The sequence below is a fragment of the Vipera berus genome (genome assembly GCF_964194415.1).
Source record: "Vipera berus genome assembly, chromosome: 2".
NCBI classification, from domain to species: Eukaryota; Metazoa; Chordata; class Lepidosauria; order Squamata; family Viperidae; genus Vipera; species Vipera berus.
Genome location: NC_138203.1, coordinates 130,072,815 through 130,081,754, shown reverse-complemented (window position 1 = coordinate 130,081,754; position 8,940 = coordinate 130,072,815). Strand labels below are relative to the sequence as shown.

The following is an 8,940-nucleotide window of genomic DNA, read 5'->3' as shown; positions in this document are numbered from 1 at the left end:
CAAGCGTAGGTAGGACAGTCACATCATGTTTCCACCTTAATAATAAACTGGCAAAAAGAGAACTCAATGTATACCTAAATAACAAATTGCTCCCATATAAGGCAACTCCAAAATATCTGGGGTTCACCTTAGACAGGACCCTGTCTTTTAAAAAACATATTCAGAATATGGCTGCCAAGGTTAACAGCAGAAACAACATTCTGCAAAAACTATGCAGAACAACTTGGGGAGCTTCAGCTCCAACTCTTCGATGCGCAGCTTTGCTACTCTAGCGGAGTACTGCGCACCTGTATGGATAAACAGCTCACATACAAGACTTGATGTTCAACTCAACCATACGATGAGATTACTGGGTGCATAAAATCTACACCTATTCGCTGGCTACCAGTTCTTAGCCACATACTTCCCCCGCACTTACGACGACAAGAAGCTCTCATTCGGGAGTATAGTAAGATCCTGCTAAACTCCTCTCTACCCATTCATGCCTATACCTCTGATCTCTTAAGATGTCGATTAAAGTCAAGAAATCCACCACTCCTCACAGCGCTTAAGCTGCTGGCCGAACATCAGAGCACTATACAAAAGTGGATGGAAGCATGGAGTAGCTATACCTCCCAAGATATTTCTGAGCATATTAATCCTAATAGTATACCTCCAGGATTTAATCTACCCTGTCACATATGGGTGACATATAATAAAATTAGAACGACTCATGGGGTGTGTGCCGATTCTCTGTATAAATGGGGAAAGACACCTTCAGCACAATGTGATTGCGGGGCTCCCCGACAGACTATCCAACATATAGTGAGGGAATGCACTAACAGAAGATACCCAGGAGATTTTAAGGACTTCCTCTGCGTAACAACGGCAGCTACTGACTGGATCTCCAAACTCGACATTAAACTCTGAAATGTTATTTCTGCTTTCCTCTTAGGTTTTATAATTGCTTCTTTTTTAAAAATTGTTTAAACTGTTCTAACTTGTAAATATGAAGTGCTTTTAATTCTGTGTGTGACCAGCCATACGCTAAATAAATAAATTCTCTCTAGTAGAGAGAAGCACTAATAATGGGCCCCTCACAGAAGAAGTACCCCAAATCCTAGGAGTGTGTTAGACTGAACCCCAAGCCAACTGATCAAACCTTTTTAACTGCCTTTCCTTTAAAGTTACCCTGTCATGGGAATGGGAAGCTGTTGGACTGTGGTTTCATCATTGCACTGTGTGTTTACACTTGCTGATTATTTTGTATTGCAGTTCCCCCTCTCATTTATTCCAATCATCAGATGGAACCCATTTTCAAATTTCAAAGCTGCGATAATCAGAATAAAATTGCTTTCACTGATACTCAGTGATCCATAACTCTCATTTTTTTTCTGAACTTAACCAACTAAAATTTTTAATCAAAAATAGGAAGCCTTCCAAAACACAATAAAAATCAGCCTGAAGACAGTCTTTGTTCATTTACCATCATTTATTTTAAGAAGAAACTTGTTGCTGTGCAATTTAGCTTCATCGTTTTGAAAGACTGTCCGAGTAACAAAATAACAGTTGGAAGGGACCTTGGAGATTTTCTAGAGTCAGGAAACCTTGTACCATTGCAGACAAATAGTTGTCCAATCTATTCTTAAAAACTCACAATGTTGGAGCATTCAAAACTTCTGAAGGCAAGTTGTTCCACTGATTAATTGTTCTAACTGTCAGGAAATTTCTCCTTAGTTCTAGGTTGCTTCTCTCCTTGATTAATTTCCATCCATTGCTTCTTGTCCTGCCTTCAGGTGCATTGGTGAATAGGTTGACTCCCTCTTCTTTGTGTCAATCCCTGAGATATTGGAACACTGCTACCATGTCACCCCTAGTTGTTCTTTTCATTGCACTAGACCAGGGGTCGGCAACCTGAAACAGTGAAAGAGCCACTCGGAACTGGTTCCCCCACAAAAGGAAAAACTGGGAGCTGCAAAAAATGTGTGCGCATTCGTGTACATGCGCACATGCACACAACAGGGTTTGACTGAAGAGTGGAGCCAAGGCGAGATATGCACCTACCCTGCATATTTGAATTGCTGGTTGAACTTTTTAGTCCCACTTTTTTTTTTTGGACTGCACATGGCAGAGGACTGGGAGCCGCTGGAGACGGCTGAAAGAGCCACATGCTGCTCCAGAGCCACAGGTTGCAGACCTGTGCACTAGACATATCCATTTCCAGCAATTGTTCTTTATATGGTTTAGCCTCCAGTCCCCTAATCATCTTTGTTGTTCTTCTCTGCACTCTTTCTAGAGTCTCAACATCAACAAATCTCAGTTTAAGATGAAACTCTTTCAAACATCAGTTTTGCTTGGTCATTTTCAGACTAGCCTCTATTGCAACTGAAATTAGCTTTTAAAAGAGTAATACATTTGTATTTGGATTAGCATTTTGCCTGCTGTTCCCAAAGGATTATAACATGTTAAACAGATGCATGAGAAAGATTCAAGAGGTAAATAACCTGGTTGTGGAATATCTGGGGAGCTCGGTTGTTTATCATGGTGCTTTGGAGGAAAGTACGAAATGTAGAAATCAGTAACTAATCTCATTCCTGTTGAGTCCAATTCCTAACGGTGGTGGATACATTCATTTAACAATATGAAGCCCTTTAGGTTTGTGGCAGAATATAAATATGATAATAATTGTATGTCTAAATAAATAGATCACAAAATGGTTTGCTATTACTTTCTTCCAGGATTTTTTTCTCCCCTCAGTCTAACGTACGGTGCTTTTTTCATTGTGACGTCTCATCCAAATATTAGGTGTGTCCCTGCTTAGATTTCTGTATTAGCCATAGTTGTCTAGGTGTGTTTCCCTAATTGGGCAGAAATCAAGGCATTGTGAATGTGCAGGCTGTAATTCTGGCATTAAAAGCTAGCTGGACAGTCAACCCATTTCCACTAGTAAAGCTTGGCTCTTGGTCACAAAGTCAGATTACTCTGCTGTAATTAAAAAGAAGTGATAGAACTCAGAGAGAAACTTAGAGACTAGTTGCTGATTAAGACTGAAAAAGTGCACAGTTTAGCATGTCCCTAGTCAATCTCTGAAAAATGACTCCAGGAAGCAAACATCAGAGAGCCCCCTGTTTTCTGTAAAAATAATTAAAAAGTTTAGCCAGGATTTTGTATCAGAGTATCAATTTATTTTCTTTGTTGCATTGTCTGACTTCCTGTATCTCACCGAATATTCTCCTTTGCAGAAAGGCAATGCAGGTTTTTCTCATATACCGGGTGAGACATGCTAGGGAAGACAAATGGACAAGAGACAACTATTAAGACATTGCCTCAAAGGAAGAGACTGGCCAAACCACAAAAATCCAGAAGGTTTCAGGGCGAGAAGGAAAGATTTCAGATGTCTAGCCTTCCAATATTTGGGCACAGCCCTTGTGCTAAGACTTTCCATAAACATTATTACATATTAATGCTTTCTTATCAAGGTGTTACTGTACTGAAAGTTGCAAAAGTTGGTTGAACTATTAGCAGATGTATTCCCTAAACAGGATAATGGAAGAAATGTCTGTAGCAGTTCTCTGTTGAAAGAGAAGATGAAAAGGATTATGTAAGTATATTGTTGTATATCTTTGTTCCCTGGCATGTCTACCAATTATAATCTATTTTTTATTGTGGGAGATTGGCCAAGACATCAATCACATTAATACAATTGTTTTGGGGTAATAAGCAATTGGGACACGGTGGCTCAGTGGGTTAGGACGCTGAGCTTGTCGATCAGATGGTCGGCAGCCTGTTATTTGTCCCAGCTTCTGCCTACCTAGCAGTTTGTAAGCATGTAAAAATGCAAGTAGAAAAATAGGGAACACTACGGTGGGAAGGTAACAGCGCTCTGTGCGCCTTTGGCGTCTAGTCATGCCGGCCACATGACCACGGAGACGTCCTCGGACAAGCGCTGGTTCTTCGGCTTTGAAACGGAGATGAGCACCGGCCCCTAGAGTTGGAAACGACTAGCACGCATGTGCAGGGGAACCTTTACCTAATAAGCAATTTCTCTGAGGAATAATTTGAAAGTGAATAGATATATGTTACAGTAAAAAAGTAAAGGTTTCTCTGTCCAGTCAAGGGTGTGGTGCTTATCTCCCTGTCTTGGCTGAGGGAGCCAGCGTTGTCCAAAGACATTTTCTGTGGTCACGTGGCCAGCTTAGCTGTATGCTAAAGGCACATGGAATGCTGTTATCTTCCCCCTGAAGTGGTACCTATTAATCTACTTGCATTTGCATGCTTTCAAACTGCTAGGTGGTCAGGAGCTGGGGCAAGTAACGGGAGTTCACCCTGTGGCATGGCGCTTGAGTCTCGAGCCTGGGCTGACAGCTTTTTAGCTGACAAGCTCAGCGTTTTTAACCACTGATCCATCGTGCCCCCATCTGTTACAGTACACAGACCAATATCAGTAAAGTGCCAGAGTGAGATTTTTACTGCAGATATTTAAACTAGAAAATTGTCCAGCTAAACTGCCTTCAGTGAAGAAGTTGTTTTAAAACCCTAGATCTGAAATTAACAATGTTGTACAATTTGCCCTATGGGCTAGGACAGGGGTGTCAAAACTGTTGGCCCGCGGGCCAGATGCGTCATACTGAAACCAGGCCCACCCCAATTCCAGAAATGGGGAAAAAAAGTCACGATATGTCGCGACACGTCACATGACGTTGCGAGTTTGACACCCATGGGATAGGAAGTCCCGGGAATAAATTACCTGCCTGAAAGCCTTGAATTTGATTTGGAAGAAAGAAATGAAAACCATCTAGTTCTCATTCTACTTCCTTTCGCAGGACAGGATATCTACATGTAGTCCTTGACTTACAACCGTTTGTTTAGTGACCAAAATTACAATGGGACTGAAAAAAGTGAGTTATGATTGTTTTTCATACTTACAACCATTGCAGCATCCCCATGGTCACGTGATCAAAATTCAGAGGCTTGGCAATTCTCATATTTATGATGGTTGCAGTGTCCTGGGATAATGTGATCACCTTTTGTGAAATTCGGACAAGCAAAGTCAATGGGGATTCACTTAACAAGCTGTGTTACTGTCTGAACAATTGCAGTGGCTCGCTTAACAACTGTGGCAAGAAAGGTCGTAAAACGGGGCAAAATTTACGTAACCAATGTCTCGCTTAGCAATTGAAAATTTTGAGCCCACTTGTAGTTGTAGGTTGAGGACTACCTGTATTTCAGCCCCTTTAGAGGTCAGTGGGCTACTTGGTGACCGACCTGAGAAACAGCAGTGATGCTAGGGATGTCAATGTCAATGGAATGGAAGATAGAGAGCAGATAATTCATAGAGGAAATAGCAGCCTGCCATAACCTGGTACTCTCTAAATGAGTTGGCCGTGCTGGCTGAATATCATGGGAACTAAAGGGCAGCTCATTTCAACTTGATTAGAAAAGGCTCTCTAAACAACTCAGGCAAGGTTTCACATTGTGGAGGAGGTGGAGAGCATGCTGTGATTAGATTTCTTGATCAGGAATTGTGCTAAGGTTGAGCTAAGATGGGAGAATCTTATCCCATATGCATTCTGGATTATGGTAGGATGGATGAAAAAAAAAGAGAGAAAGAGAGAGAGAGCAAATGGTGGTATTTGCAGCTGTGCTTGGATTTGCAGAGTGGGGTGGGAATATTTTAAAAATCAAAACGATGGGTGAAAGAGTTAGCCTTCCTTAACCCTAAAACCTGGCTATGCTCCACTCTTAAGAACCATGTGCCAGTTTTCTTTCTTTTTCTTTTTTTTTTGGAAAAAAAAGTGAATGTAGGATGTCGCTTGACAGTGAGAAACACGGCATATAAATTAAATATGTCAACTGGCCAGCTAGCACAAAGCTGGCTGGGTATCAGCCAGGGAGTTGAATGACCAGCTAACCATACCAGAAGCGGTTTGATGTGTTATTTGAGGCACTGTGTACATGGCTGAGCTTTCCTTATGGATAATGTTAGATGTAGATTAGAATTACATGTAAATGGTCTGTAGTCTTTTAGATTGTATGCCTTCTGAATGGATTTCTGTTCCAGAAAAGAACTGCTCTGTAGACTTTAGATTAAGCCAGCCTGTTTTCTTCCTGGAAAATAAATCATGAAGAATTATGTCTAATAAATCGTGCCTAACAGATCGTGCATGCCTAATTAAGCCGGTGATGATTTTTCACCTTCAAACGTATTATTCCTTCTTGCACAAAGTATAAGTACAGCTGTCTTAAGAATATTAAAAATAAGCTAGCTGAAATCATGAAGAGCAGGCTGGCTATTTGCCATTTGCATGAAATGAATAGCATGCATGTAAGTAACTTTCACTGGAGATAATACATTCATTTAGGACTCTTATTTATATGGCCAGTGTTTGCTGCAAAGATCAGGGATGTTTTTTTTTTAAATCTTTATTACAGAATAAATTAGTGTTCTGTTCCAGCCTACGACCGGCCCTGTTTGACTGTCAGGAACAACCCCTTTTTATAGTCAACAGGCTGGAAAAACCCAACCAAATTTATTTACAAAGAAATCAAAAGTTCAAACGAGTTAAACCAAAAGTTCAAACAAGAGTTAAACAGGAATAACAGACCAGGACTCTAGCAGAAGATCTTCAAACGGTTGCCTTCAGCAACCAGCACCTCCCACACCTTCCCCTTTTATCAGCAGTCCCAAGGCGTGGCTTCTCATTGCCTTCTCCTCCTCTCACCGAGTTGCCTCATTGCCTTTCTCTGTTCTACTCTGCTGGATTGCCTCCTGCTCCTAGCGTCCCTGAATAGATCCAGCTGTGAATCAGCTATGTCCAATACCTCGTGCTCATACGGCTGAGTCTGATGAGGAACATGATGGGAGGGGCCAGGCTGAGAGTCCTGCAGTGCATCAGAGCCTCCCTCTGACACCAAAGGCTCTCCAAACCCCTCCTCCTCCTCCTCTTCAGAATCATCAGACTCAGTTGCCAGTATCACAGGCTGACGCTGAATCACAACAATTAGGGTATAATAAGCATAGAGTAATCTTGTCATTGCAGAAGCCATATATAGGATTGTCTAGTTGAGTCTTGTTTTTAAGTTTCCTGATGTTGTCATCTACAGCTATTACGGTACTTTCTGCTTGCTTGTTGGCCCTTGTATTTGTCTCCTTTGCACCAGCTGTGACTTCAAAGTTTTCATTCTGTCATGTTGCAGAACAAGGGAGTTTCCCTGTATGTTGCTACAGCAGATCGTATAGCATTCCAGATGGCACCTCGTGGTTACTTATTCTGGTATCCCTAATTTGTCGAAACACAATGTTGGCTATTGTGAATTTTAAGCCACAATGAATAGTTTGTGGCTTAAAATTCACAATAGCCCATATTGTGCAGTGCTATTGAGCCGTGGTGGTGCAGTGGTTAGAGTGCAGTATCGCAAACTACGTCTGATGGCTGACTGATGGCTGCCAGCAGTTCGGCAGTTCAGTTCTCACCGGCTCAAGATTGACTCAGTCTTCCATCCTTCCGAGGTTGGTAAAATAAGGAGCCAGATTGTTGGGGGGTCAATAGGTTGACATTTTAATCTGCTTAGAGACGGCTGTAAAGCACTGTGAAGCAGTATATAATTCTGAGTGCTATTGCTATATGCAAAGCAGGACACTTTTTTTTTCATTCTCTGGCTTTTGCTAAGTATGGTTTAGCATTATTATGAGCCCATCTATTAAATACTGTATTGAAAAGAATGGCTGATAAAATCAAACGATGCATCCGTGCCTTTACTAATGTTTGGATCCAGGCTTACCTATAATTCTCCATCTACCATCCCATCCTTCATTAGTTAGAAATGAATAGAGAACATAATCTTTCAAAAAAACCATAGCATTGTAATTTCTCATAAAACATATATCGTATATACCTGTTAGAGAGATGTCTCCAATTTCCTAAAGTGCTGTGAGCAATGATGGAATTTATGCTAAGACATTTGAATGTATTGGAGTAAAAAATACAACTTTGCTTGGCTCATTTGAAAAACAAAAGTACTTTTGCAAATAATAGCTTTACCAAAGTGAGAATACCCATTGTGCTCCTGAGCCATTTTGGTTTTGACCTTCTCAAGGTTACCATTCTTGAAAAGGAGATAAATCCTTGCAGCAGAGTTTTTTTTTAAAAGTGCTTGAAAAGTGAATTGCTCTCTTGCTGTGGTGCACTTTTCCTGAGACTTGTGTTGAAATTCAATAAAACCTAAAGAAGGAGAAAAGAAACCTTGACAGCCTTATGTCAAAATAAAATTACAGGGGGACTGCTGTCTGCGTACAGTAATTTTCTTCTTTTCCACATCACTGGTTTTAAAAATGCTCTGTCTTCTCTTGCAGGGAGCCTGCTGCTAGCACAATTCAAAAATGCAAATATCGCGTGAGAGTGAAGGAAGAATGTAAGAATGCTCACATTTAAATAAAAGTCTTAAAAGGTAAAAAGAGTTGAATTAGACATGACCGCTCATATTTGCTTAATCAATGGAAAGAACTGTCCCCTGACCACATGGTGGGAGTGTTGCCTAGAGTTTGGACAAAATTAATATTTCTTTCCACATTTAAACCACTGCAATAAGTAAAGAATGTAAAAAACAGGACGAAGGTAGTGCTGAATAGTAAGGATGGGTAAATATCCACTAGAAGAGCAATGCGGTGGGTTTCTTTGCCAGTTGTGAATCTTTGAAGGGACTGGTCTGAACCTAGATTAGAACTTGATGTCAAAAAGCAAACTTAATGGAAGGAACAATCGCAAAATATTTCCACTACATATAGTAACCAAACTGGCAAGATCAAGGTTAGAAGCTAACGTGCAGCTTCTCGTTTCAAGGATAGGCTGTCATTTTAGTTGTAAGAAAAAAGCCTCGCTCTATGTTCCTTAGATTTGGGATATCACACTGCCCTTCTGTATATAAAACATTGGTGTTGTGGTAGGAAAACCTGATAAGCAA

General features: G+C 40.8%; 1 long non-coding RNA gene across 1 annotated transcript; it reads left to right on the top strand.

Annotated features, from left to right (window-relative positions):
* Positions 1 to 3,559: 3,559 nt before the first annotated feature.
* Positions 3,560 to 7,262, top strand: LOC308664468. Its single transcript, XR_014025679.1, has 3 exons — positions 3,560 to 3,580; positions 4,803 to 4,877; positions 7,177 to 7,262. It is a non-coding gene; the product is annotated as an uncharacterized lncRNA (long non-coding RNA).
* The last annotated feature ends 1,678 nt before the right edge of the window (positions 7,263 to 8,940 follow it).